The sequence below is a fragment of the Moschus berezovskii genome, chromosome 18, assembly GCF_049115385.1.
Source record: "Moschus berezovskii isolate FMDL1 chromosome 18, NW_MosBer_1.0, whole genome shotgun sequence".
Taxonomy (NCBI): domain Eukaryota; kingdom Metazoa; phylum Chordata; class Mammalia; order Artiodactyla; family Moschidae; genus Moschus; species Moschus berezovskii.
The window spans coordinates 61381047-61393694 of record NC_142477.1 but is presented as its reverse complement, the minus strand read 5'-3'; positions in this window follow the sequence as shown (position 1 = coordinate 61393694).

Sequence of the window (12648 nt, the reverse complement as noted above, 5' to 3'; positions counted from 1 at the left end):
ATTAGTCAACAAATCCACTCATTCTACCCGATAGCACTATCTTTTAAATCTGCCCAGTTTCCTGCATCACCACTGCTACTCATATGGATTATTGCAAGAGATTCCTAACGGTCTTGATTTCCATACCTTCTGATTTATTTCAATCCCATTCATAACCAACACAACCCCAGGCCTCTGTTTTATTCCTCATATACTGCATCTGAAATAATCTCTCAACCAGCAACTCTGTTCCATTATTGCTCTGCTTCAAATCCAATGGTTTTCAATTTTCCTGAGGAAAATCCAAGCACATTTTAATGATATATCATTCAGGGTCCTAATAAAAAAGACATGACACATTCAAATTAATATCATTTCAGGTAGGTCTTATAAATGACTTTATTTAGATGGTAGTGTAGGGTGTGATGTAAGGAAATCATAAGGAATAGTGTGGGGGGATTGCACCATGTCAATATGGCTAAGCTAGAAACACATTTTCAAAATCTCCTTCACTGTATGGTTCTGGCTTTGAGTCGACCAGAAGAGAAATTTATTTTGAGATTTGGAATACAGAAGTGAGGCAGAGACCACTACAATCTGAAGGTAGATGTTTTAGACTGGTAAAGGACAGGTACAGAGATACAGATGGGTTCCAGCTGGTCCATGCTCCAGTTTTCCTTTCCTAACTGTCTCCAATAGGGAGCCTGGACTTTCAGACTCTTTCCCCAGCTCACCATCAACATTGTAGTCCATGTGCTGAAAGTGACTAGCATCTCAGATTGCCTAACAAACTTTGATATGTACTCCTATATCAGTGCTTCAGAAGAACTGATTTAAGACTTCTCTCTAATTCTCTCCAACAGACCATTACTCCCCCAGCTTCTTCCACCATTGTGGAACCTCTAGTTCATGTATGCAAAGTCACTTCAGTCATGTCTGACTCTGTGACTCTATGGATTGTAGCCCACGAGGCTCCTCTGTCCATGAGATTCTCCAGGCAAGAATATTGGAGTGGGTTGCCATGCCCTCCTTCAGGGGATCTTCCAAACCCAGGGATCAAACCCACATCTTTTATGTCTCCTGCATTGGCAAGTGGGTTCTTGATCACTAGAGCCACCTGGAAAGCCCATGGACCATTATTCTCCCAACTTCTCCCACCATTGTAGATGGTCTTACTCCTATAAAAAAAAAAAAATCCCTTATTTTATAATTCCCATAGCATTTCTGCTTCTCTGACTTTTCAGAACATTTGAGAGTCTGGGATTATTGTTATCCCTAGGCAAAAAGAAGAGCAGATAATTGAGTAGAGGAAGTCTCCTTGAGATCAGGAGGGACTTTGAGCTATGGAATACTACTTCAAAGCTATTTCATAGGAAGTACAGCACAGAAATAAATACCCTGATTTAGCTCTCTTCCCACCTTCCAGCCTACCACCTGGGATCCTCTTTGGCAGAAACTGCAGACTTGGGAACCATTGATATAATCCATATTTTCTGACCTCCAGTGCAGAGAGCAAGTGACATATTGGAAGACATCCAAGGCACATATTTTACATTACACATTATGGCCAGTAAAAAGAACAAAAGTAAAGAAATAGAAAAAATTTTAAGGCAAAGAACAAGGAGATAAAGATTGAGGGAAAAGTCTCAAGAATTGATTAGATGGTATCAAATAATCTAATATTCATAGAACTGATATACCAGAAGAAGACAGAAAGAGTGGAGCAGGGAAAAAAAATTTTAAAACAACAGTTGAAAGTTCCCAATTTATTGCAGCTTAGTGTTTTTCAAAAAGAAGGTATTAAACATAAAATGGAATAAACACAAAGAACCTGTTATGAGGTGCGTCATAGTCAAAATGATAAAAATCAAAGATAAGGAACAACTCTGAAAAGCTGCAACTCCAATACTTTGGCCACCTGATGCAAAGAACTGACTTATTGGAAAAGACCCTGATGTTGGGAAAGATAGAAGGCAGGAGGAGAAGGCGACGACAGAGGATGAGATGGTTGGATGGCATCACTGACTCAATGAACATGAGTTTGAGCAAGCTCCAGGAGTTGGTGATGGACACGGAAGCCTGGTGTGGTGTAGTCCATGGGGTCGCAAAGAGTCGGACATGACTGAGCGACCGAAGTGACCGATACTTGAAAGCGGTAAGAAAGAAACTTTATATACAGGGGATCAATGATCAAATTAATGACTGATTTCTCGCCAGAAACATGAAGAGTGAGAGAATCTCTCTGTAGTGCTAAGTAGTACTAAAACTGTTATTTTTCTTTTTGGTTGAACAAGAATGTCTATAACATCTTTATCCTAGAAATATAGGATTTTCCTTTAATAATGAAAGCAAACTAAAGAATTTCAGGTAAAAGATAGCTAAGAATACTTTTACCAGTAAAACTGTACCATAATAAATATTAAAGAAAATTATTCAAGCTATGGGAAAATGTTAGTGGAAACTTGGGTCCTCTGAGAGTAATAAAATTCAAGAACTGAATTCTGCCAGCAACCTAAATGAACAGAGAGATAGATTCTCCTAGAACCTCCAGAGAAGACTACAGCCCTGCCAACACCTTGATTTCTGACATATGTCACAGTGAAATAATAAATGAGTGTTGTTTTATGCTGCTAGTTTGTGGTAATTTGTTACAGTAACAAGAAAAAATAACTTCACATGTTTTGAATGGAGGTGAAATCTGTGCCATTTTTCCAAGGGTCCCCAACAGAACTAATTCCCCATTTTCTATAGCAGTAACTAGTCCAATGATGCTACTTGGGTTAGACTTTCCTTCCTTTCTTGACTTATTCTTCCCATCCCCCCGTTTCTGGGTCTCTGGAAGTACATTCTAAAGTGACCTACCTGAAAGGCAGGCTTTGCTTCAGGTTCTGATTTGGGAGGACCCAAGCCAAGATAGTTGGTCTAGAGAATGACCCTAGACAGCAGATCCTTAGTTTGGGAGAGTCCTCAGGTTAGGACCCCTGGGTGTTCTGGGAGACCAACAGGTCATCTGGCAATCAGGACCCCAGGGCTGTTGGTTGGTGGGGTGGTGATCAGAACTGGCTGCAGAAGCATCACGGTTGTAACACTCTAATCCTTTGTACGTTAGGACAAGTTACAGGCAAAGGTGATGCATTGGCCTATAAGGCAGAGGTAGTACTTGAAAGGTTTGGGGGTCTGTGGAAATATGGTCTATAGAACTGGCTGTCTTTGTTAACTTTTTAAAGTCTTTTTTATAACAAAAACCGAGGTTTGGGTTATTCAACTCAATTCAAGGCATTCTATGAAAGTCAGAAAGCCTCATACCAACACTGAAGACCCTTTTCAGGTCCAAGTATGGGGGAAAAAAATCAGGCTCAGGCTTTGAAGGTACTGGTAGGACATGTACAAGGATACTGAATACTTAGCATCATCAGTACTCTGGCATCCAAACCAGGGTCCTAATAGAGAAAAAGTAGAGTCCTGATACCTGGGAAAGATTCATTTGCATAAAGACCTCCCCTGAAGCAGGTGCCTCATAAGGTGAAGACATTTCCATTTCCATCTGCAGAATAGCTAGCTCTAATAGAATTTACCTCTCTTATAGGATTTTTTTTTTTAAAAAACAGATAATATATCCTTTGCAGCACAGGTGAATATAGCCATTGTTTTATAATTGCTTTAAATGGAGTATAATGTATAAGAAATATTGAATCATTATGTTGTACACCTGAAACTAATTATAATGTTGTAAACCAACCAAACTTCAAAGGAAAAGCAGCTGACACACTTGAACATTTTGAATTCATATGAACCAAAGACCACAGACTTTGAAAAAAATGTTTTTTTTAAAAAAAGAAAAGGCAGGGAGAAACAGAAAAGAAATATTAAAAATGTAGATACTAGAATAATGTAAGATGAATCATGCATAACAATGTCATATCTTTGTAAACATTAGTGTTTAGTTCTTATAAAAATTTCTTTAGTCAGGAAATGCTATTTGATTTGTGAGTACTTCCAATGTAATATCAATATTTGAATGCAGAACTTAAGGCAAACAACAACAATGATGACAAAACCCACAAGAAACTACAAATATCAAAAAGTCAATTTTGGTTAGAAAAAGAATTTAAATGAGAAGATATTAGTTTAACAGGTAACATTCCAACTGTTTATGGTTGCTTAGGACTCTATATACTTTAAGTTAAGGTCTTGAATTGTTTCTTTTGGAAATAAATATGCCCTTTACTACCAGATGCAAAAATATTATACGGTATTGCCACAGAGTTATTGCTCCAGACATAAAGGAAGAGACTTCTCTTCAATCAGACCTGGCCCCTAAATTGACTGAGCACATTTAGCAAGTAAACCTTGGTAATTCTCATGTCAACAACAAGTCAATGTCACTGTATGCAGTATGACAACATGTAAGTAAGTGATTTGTCTGTTTATGAGAAAAGTGGAACAATGAAATGAAAGACTGTGGAGCTAGAGAAAATAAAGTTCAAATTACACTCTTCATTTATAGGTTGCATGAACTTTGGTAAGGCAGTTTTTCTAAACTTAAGCTTCCTATTTCAAAATACTGACATACAAAAGTATAGTTCAGAGGGTTACATTATACAACACATGTAAATATAGCAAATATATTGGAGAAATATAAATCCAAGACAAAACCTCCTGCCAACTCAGAAAACTTTACAAAAGTAGAATAGAAGGGTTTTATTATTGAATGAACATTAAGTCAGAACATATGCGTGTCACAGTCAGTCTGCTAAGAGATTGCAAAGACAGAAAGAAATCTTCCCCTTTTATTCAGCCAAGAACATACATCCCATTACCCACATGTTCTTGAGATGAACAATAACTAGTCCTCAAGTAAGACAACTTAACAGTACCATGTGTCAGGCAGAGTTCATCCTAAATTCACCTGGTAACTATTGCAGCCATATATGTTTGCTAATTAAGTTTTAGCCAAAGGAAAAATAAACTCCTCATATCTTTATGCCAGGAGGTAGTTCTTGGATCAATGGATCCCCTGAAGTTAGGCCTTGACCCTCTGACAGAGACATGGAGACAAGGGTGCTATTTTTCTTGATGATTACATTTTAAAGGAGTGGCTCCCAGGTTCTTGTGAAAGAGACTCTTTGGGGGATTCTTAACTATATTACATATCAAGTGAGAATGTTTCTTACTGTTTACCAAAATTAAAACTGGTACATAAAGTCTCCATTTGTACATAAACAAACAAGTGCTGTTTCTTCTATAAAGCAACAGTAAGAATACAAAATAACTGTGAAGTTTCTCAATACAATAACTGATTCATGAAATAAATATTACTCCAGAGTAATGACTGAACAGAAACACTGAAGCAGGAATTTAACTGTAATTTTAAAGACCACAGTACAGAACTACAAAGGCTGAAGAATACCTGGTGACTCCACTTCAGGAGATTAAATAGTCAAAAAAATGTATTTTTGAGTCTCATAAGGCAACTAGACAGACCATATCAGCATTAAATGGCTGCAGAAAAGATGTACTGTGGGCTTTGGGGCTGTTCTTTCACTCCAGAAGGATGTGCATTAAGTGGGCGTTAATACAGTCATTACACAGGGACTTAGCTGTATCTCACAAAACACAGTCCCATGACCTCTTGTTTCAGTGGCAAACCCATCTTGGTGCAGTCTCAAAGTTCCTAGGGAAAGAAGGGAAAATAAACTGGAGTTGAAGTAAATTCCAGGTTTAGATAGGACTGCAGCCAGTATAAAATCATAGTAAAATCATATTTTTATACAGATCCTTATTAACATCTGGAGAAGAAAAGCAGGGATTGTCAAGTATAGCATTTGGAGGACAATTGCTAAGCATGAGACAGGACTCAATAATCTGAGTCCTGTCAATCTGACAGCTTGCCGGAGGCAACCAAATGTCAATTCAAATGAGGTTGCAGACTACAAATTCCTTAAAATGACAAGCAAATTCAGTCACTTGGAGAAAATATTGTTTGACAAGCTACAGTTCAAAAATAACTTAATAAATTGTAGTAACAACAAAAAACAACATGGCCTTTTAAAAAAATTAATAGAATACAAGGAGGAGGTGGCCAATTGACAATCATAAAAAAAGAGACTGACACAATGAGTAAGAGATTATGTAGAAAAAAAGAAAAAATTTTAAAGATTTAAACACCATGGTTACAAAGCATGACCTCATGCTCATATATTAAGTTCCTTCATCTAACAGTTGAAGAATATACACTCTTTATAAACATAGTTTGAATACTCCCCACCACCAACCACATCTCAAAATGAATCTCAACAAATATTTGGGGACAATATCTTAAGATCACATTCTTTGGCCATGATGTGACAAACTGACAACACAGAAAGACCCCCCAAAAATATTTTATTTTTTTTTTAAATCATACTTCTTATAATTCATAGATCAAATAGGAAATTACAAAGAAAATAAAATAGGCCTCTGGGACAACTGATTAAGGAAAGAGACAAAATACAAATAAAACACGAACTGAAAAGGGAAACTGGCTAAATATAAAGTAATTAAAGGATATTTAAAATATAATTATTGGGGAACACCGTTGGGAATTGTCAGGTAAAATCTGAAACTGGAGGCAAAGAGAGACCAGAAAGTGAGGCAGACCACTCCAAATTGGTAGATGGCAGCTTTAATGGGAGAAGGAAATGGCAACCCACTCCAGTGTTCTTGCCTGGAGAATCCCAGGGATGGGGAAGCATGGTGGGCTGCCGTCTATGGCGTCGCACAGAGTTGGACACGACTGAAGCGACTTAGCAGCAGCAGCAGCTTTAATGAGCAACAGAACTTACTTACAGGGCTTGTTTTTGGTGGTCTTATGCAAATCTCCAGACCAATCCAGCAGAATCTTAAGAGTTTATATAGAGGTCTTAATTAGGTTCAACCACATATTCAGCCCAGGTGGTCTCAGTAACTCCTTATTCTTTCAAGGTTATGTCCTAGAAACTGAGACCCACTGTGGACAGAATGTACATTCCTATACAGCAGAGGGGGTGTAGAGCCTCCAATTGCCAGGGTCCAGCTCACAAGAATCTCCTCCAACAAGAGTCAGCTATACTCTGATCAAGATCATGACCAAAATTAAATGGATAAACTACTCAAACATTTTAAAAAAGCCAAACCTGTTGCAAAAGATATAAAAACTTAAGTTTTAAAGACACTGAAATAGTAATGAAATGTTAGAGGGGAACCATTCTCAAAAATGTTTGGAGGTAACTATTCTCAAATTTGTTGTTGCTGCTCATTCAGTGAGTCGTGTCTGATTCTTTGCCATCCCATGGACTGCAGCAAGCCAGGTCTCCCTGTCCTTCACTATCTCTCAGAGTTTGCTCATATTCATACGCATTGAACCGGTGATGCTATATAACCATCTCACCCTCTGCTGCCCGCTTCTTCCTTTGCCTTCGATCTTTCCCAACATCAAGATCTTTTCCATTGAGTCAGCTCTTTGCATCAGGTGACCAGAGTACTGGAGCTTCATCTTCAGCATCAGTCCTTCCAATGAATATTTAGGGTTGATTTCCTTTATGACTGACTGGTTTATTCTCCTTGCAATCCAAGTGAACCTGAAGAGTCTTCTCCAGCAACATAATTCAAAAGCATCAATTCTTTGGCACTCAGCCTTCTTTATGGACCAACTCTCACATCCATGCATGACTACTGGAAAAACCATAGCTTTGACTATACAGACCTTTGGCTATGTAATGTCTCTGCTTTTTAATATGCTGTCTAGGTTTTCCATAGCTTTCCTTCCAAGGAGCAAGTATCTTTTAATTTCATGGCTGCAGTTTGCAGCCCAAGAAAATAAAATCTGTCACTGCTTCCACTTTTTCACCCTCTATTTGCCAAGAAGTGGTGGGACTGGATGCCATGATCTTAGTTTTCTGAATGTTGAGTTTTAAGCCAGCTTTTTCACTCTTTTCTTTCAACTTCATCAAGAGGCTCTTTAGTTCCTCTTCACTTTCTGTCATTAGAGTTGTATCATCTGCATATCTGAAGCTGTTGATATTTTTCCTGCTAATCTTGATTCCAGCTTGTGATTCATTCAGCCCAACATTTCCCTTGATGTACTCTGCACACAAGTTAAATAAGCAGTGTGACAATGAACAGCCTTGTCGTACTCCTTCCTCAATTTTGAACCAGTCAGTGTCCAACTATTCTCAAATATTCAGTATAAATAGAAGGTTTTCTAATTTAAACTAAACAAATATTGTCATTTCCCTTAGCCTCTGTTGGGCCGCATCCTACAAGCTGGAAGTCTTGTAGCTGCCAGCTAGAGACCTAAAAAAGAACCCAGTGACAAAAAACAGCAAAGGTTTATTGGACAGAGCATCTTACATGTTTGAAACAAAGTGTCCTGGAGTGACCCCTACAGTGTTCAGCAAATGGCAGGCAGGACACAGGCAGCCCTCTTCACTACTTGGGGAGAAAAGGGCTACCATTTATAGAGGGAACTGATGTCATGTTAACTCATCCATTACCAGGGAAACCAGTGTCTGAGTCAGGGGGCAAGCATGTGGGCAACTACTGAGTAAGCCTTGTAATTCAGAGGATTGGATAGTCATATGAGGCCAGGACTGGTCGAACAGGGCATACATAGGTAGCAAGAGAATAGCCATCTTGAATGGCCTGACCACAGAGTCTCAAAAGAGAAGTGGAGGGGAGCATAAGAACATATTTTGTTACAAACATATTTCAAAGGTAATTGCTTCTAATTAAAACATTAATTAGAATTTTCTGTTTGGGATTGAGCTTATCTATGACCAGAAATATTTCCATAACAAACTATGGGAGAGACTGGGAAAAACCTCCTTGAGCTCAGAAATAAATCTCCAACGATCTATATAAAAATTAAAATTTACACTGCGAAAGTGAAGAAGCAAATGCAATAAAACTTGTTGCAATTAATTAATACATACAATTTGAAAACCAGCACACCAGATGACTAGTCTGCATGGCTTAGATGAGCATCTCAGCACCCACTTAAAGGGATAAAACACCTTGTACTCTAATCAAGCGACTTGCAAATGGACTTTGGAAAAGACACCCAGTCCCTTTCTGATCATTGAAGCCTACCAAGTTCACAGCCTTCAGTGCCCTATGTTTATATATCTATGCCATTCTAATACCCCATAACTGTTAAGAAGGAACTTAATTATTTTATTAAGAGATGGATCTTATTAAACCAACAGATAATCCACTATGATTGCAAAGTATGCCTCTTCTAAGCTATTCCTTAAACCATAGTTCCCAGACCAGAAGCATCAGCATCACCTGGAAAGTTGTGGGAAATGGAAATTCCAGAGATCTACTCTAGATTTATTAAATCAGAAACTCTGGAGGTGGCACCCAGCATTCTGGGTTTTAACAAGCTATCCAGGCAATTCTGGTCTACATTTAAGTTTGAGAACCATTGGCCTAAAAGTTGACTCCAAGAAGCAGTTACTAAAGGTGTCTGTACAGTACAGGTTGTCAAATGGTACTGTTTTCTACAATGTGTCCATATTTACCTGTCACTTCAAGGAACTTACAGTGTACAACCTGATTTGAGTTATATTTTTCATTCCTGCAGCAAATTCTAATACTGATAGCAGGCAGGTTGTTGAGGTTCCTATTGTGCTCAGCAGTTCCCCCAAATGCTAATACCTTGGCAATTCAGTATGCCCCTGCTCTCCTTCTCCAGACATTAAAACACAAATGCCCAGGCCCCAATGCCAGAAATTCTTATTTAATAGATCTGGAACAAGGCTTTGATATCAGTATCTTTAAGCCTCACACAGCACGTGCATGTGTGCAACACACACACACACACACACACACACACACCCCTCCTCCTAATATATAGGCAGGGTTGAATACCACTGGCCTTTGAAACCATTTCTATATAAAGGTTAAAGAATTCAAATAAATCAACTGGTGGTCTGTGTGAGGAAAGTTTAAACAATTCGGATGCTATATACCCATGGTGTTCTTCTGCACCCTCCCTCACCTCTTCACTTTCCAAGACCAGATATAGGCAAAATTGGAAGAGAAGAAATAATTAGGAGCATGAAGCTCCACATCACTACGTTCCACTTTTGTTAACTCATGCATGTGCGTACTCAGTCAGACATGAGCAACATTTTGGACTGCTTTGCAAAGCTATGGACTACAGTCTGCCAGGTTGCTCTGTCCATGAGATTTCTCAGGCAAGAATACTGGAGTGGGTTGTCATTTCCTTCTCCAGGGAATCTTCCTGACCCAGCAATCGAACCTGTGTTTTCTGCATCTCTTACATTGGCAGGCAGATTCTTTACCACTGAGACCCCTGGGAAGCCCCTTGTAACTCATATATATGAGTCTATACACCAGAGAAAGCAACAAACACAAGTCATGGGAAGTAAAAAATATTTTTTAAAAAACCAGGAAGTTGCCTATTATACAAATTAGCACACTTACAGGACATTACTAGTAGTATTATTGTGGTAGTAATCAAACCTTTATCTTACAAGAACATATCTTCAGGGAAGTGGCTTTCAGCTATTTAGACACAATCTCTGAGTATTCCATATTTAAGGAGAATTAAACATCACTGTTCTTATCCCTAGGTTTGACAGGAAATAAAAACTTGATAAGTTATGATGAAGATAAGCAAGTGTCTTTTATTTTCTCTTTTTTCTGAATTTATTTTTCCCGTTATGTTTGTCATCTATTATTTAATCAGAAATTGACTTCAGATCTTTCTCTAATATGTTTCAAAGACTCTTTCTCAAATGGTTTAGCTGGGCCCCTAGCCTGATACCAATCCTTGACCTCTCCACCCTTTAATTAGATGAATCAGATGAAAATATTGCCCAAGGGGCTTGGGTGACTCCAGTAGCTGGACAGGATAATAGGCAGAGGAAAAGACATCAGACTAATACTGCCACAGAACACAGGGAAGCCTACATTTCACTCAGAAGTTGTGTAAAATCTTACAGAAAGTTTACAACACTGTGATTTTTCTTTTGTGTTTTTCAAGAGCCAGATTGTCAGGACTAAGCAGTTTATTGCACCTTGAGTTTGCCATGAATCTAAAAGGAAAATTAAAATCTGTGCTGCCACTAGTGTTTAAGAGATAATGTTAACAGAGTAAAATATGTTCTGTGACCAGAGGCCTCCTCACACTATATAAATATTAGGTAGCATCAATGCAAGCCAAGTTTTATAGCTTTCAGTATAAATGTCTAAACCCTAATTTTTTGGACTAACTTTAGCTAACCATCTGAGTTGAGAAGCTAACTTATACAACTATTCAAGCAGAGCAGACTGTCAGCACTACAGAAGAAAGCTAATCATAGAAGATAATATCTATGTAAGACCTCAGTGAACTCTTCAATCATACCAGCTGATATTCATCAGCAAGGTAAATTGTGGCTCATCCCTAGAAAACTGGCTAGAGGCAAAAAAGTTCTGAACACTTGTAGCAGGGAAGACAAAGCAGCCTAAGAAAAAATAGCAGAAAGATGGGGACCAATGAAGACACATATCATAGATATTTGAATTGAGTAAATATTCTCCATTTATATCTGTTTATCTATGAAGGGACTTGAAATATCAAAGGTTGTTAGTACTCAGTTATTTAAAAAAAATCTTCGTGGATCACAGCCTTGTCATGGCAAACAGGCTTGCATAACTCAGTGAACCTATGAGCCATGCCATGCGGGGCCACCCAAGAAAGATAGGTCATAGTGAAATATTCTGACAAAACTTGGTCTATTGGAGGAGGAAATGGCAACGCATTCCAGTACTCTTGCCTGGAAAATCCCAAGGACAGGATAAAAAGGCAAAAAGATATGTCAGAAGATGAGGTCCCAGGTTGGAGTGTGTTCAATATGCTACTGGGGAAGTTCAGTCCAGTTCAGTTGCTCAGTCATGTCCGATTCTTTGCAACCCCATGAACCACAGCACACCAGGCCTCCCTGTCCATCACCAACTCCCGGAGTCCACCCAAACCCATGTCCATTGAGTCGGTGAAGCTATCCAACCATCTCATCCTCTGTTGTCCCCTTCTTCTTCTGCCCTCAATCTTTCCCAGCATCAGGGTCTTTTCCAATGAGTCAGCTCGTGGCATCAGGTGGACAAAGTATTGGAGATTCAGCTTCAACATCAGTCCTTTCAATGAACACCAAGGACTAATCTCCTAGGATGGACTTGTTGGATCTCCTTGCAGTCCAAGGGACTCTCAAGAGAGCAGAGGGCAATTACGAATAGCTCTGGAAAGCATGAAGTGACTGGGACAAAGTAGAAATGATGCTCAGTTGTGGATGTGTCTGATGGTGAAAGTAAAGTCCAATGCTGTAAAGAATGATATTGTATAGGTAGCTGTAATGTCAGGTTCATGAATCAAGATAAACTAGATGTGGTCAAGCAGCAGATGGCAAGATTGACCATCGACATGTTAGGAATCAATGAACTAAAATAGACAGTAATAGCTGAATTTAATAACAATGACCATTGTATCTACTACTGTGGGCAAGAATCCCTTAGAAGAAATGGAGTAGCCCTCAGAGACAACAAAAGAGTCTGGAATGCAGTATTTGGGTGCAATCTTACAAACTACAGAATGATCTTGGTTCATTTCCAAGGCAAACCATTCAACATTAGTGTAATCCAAGT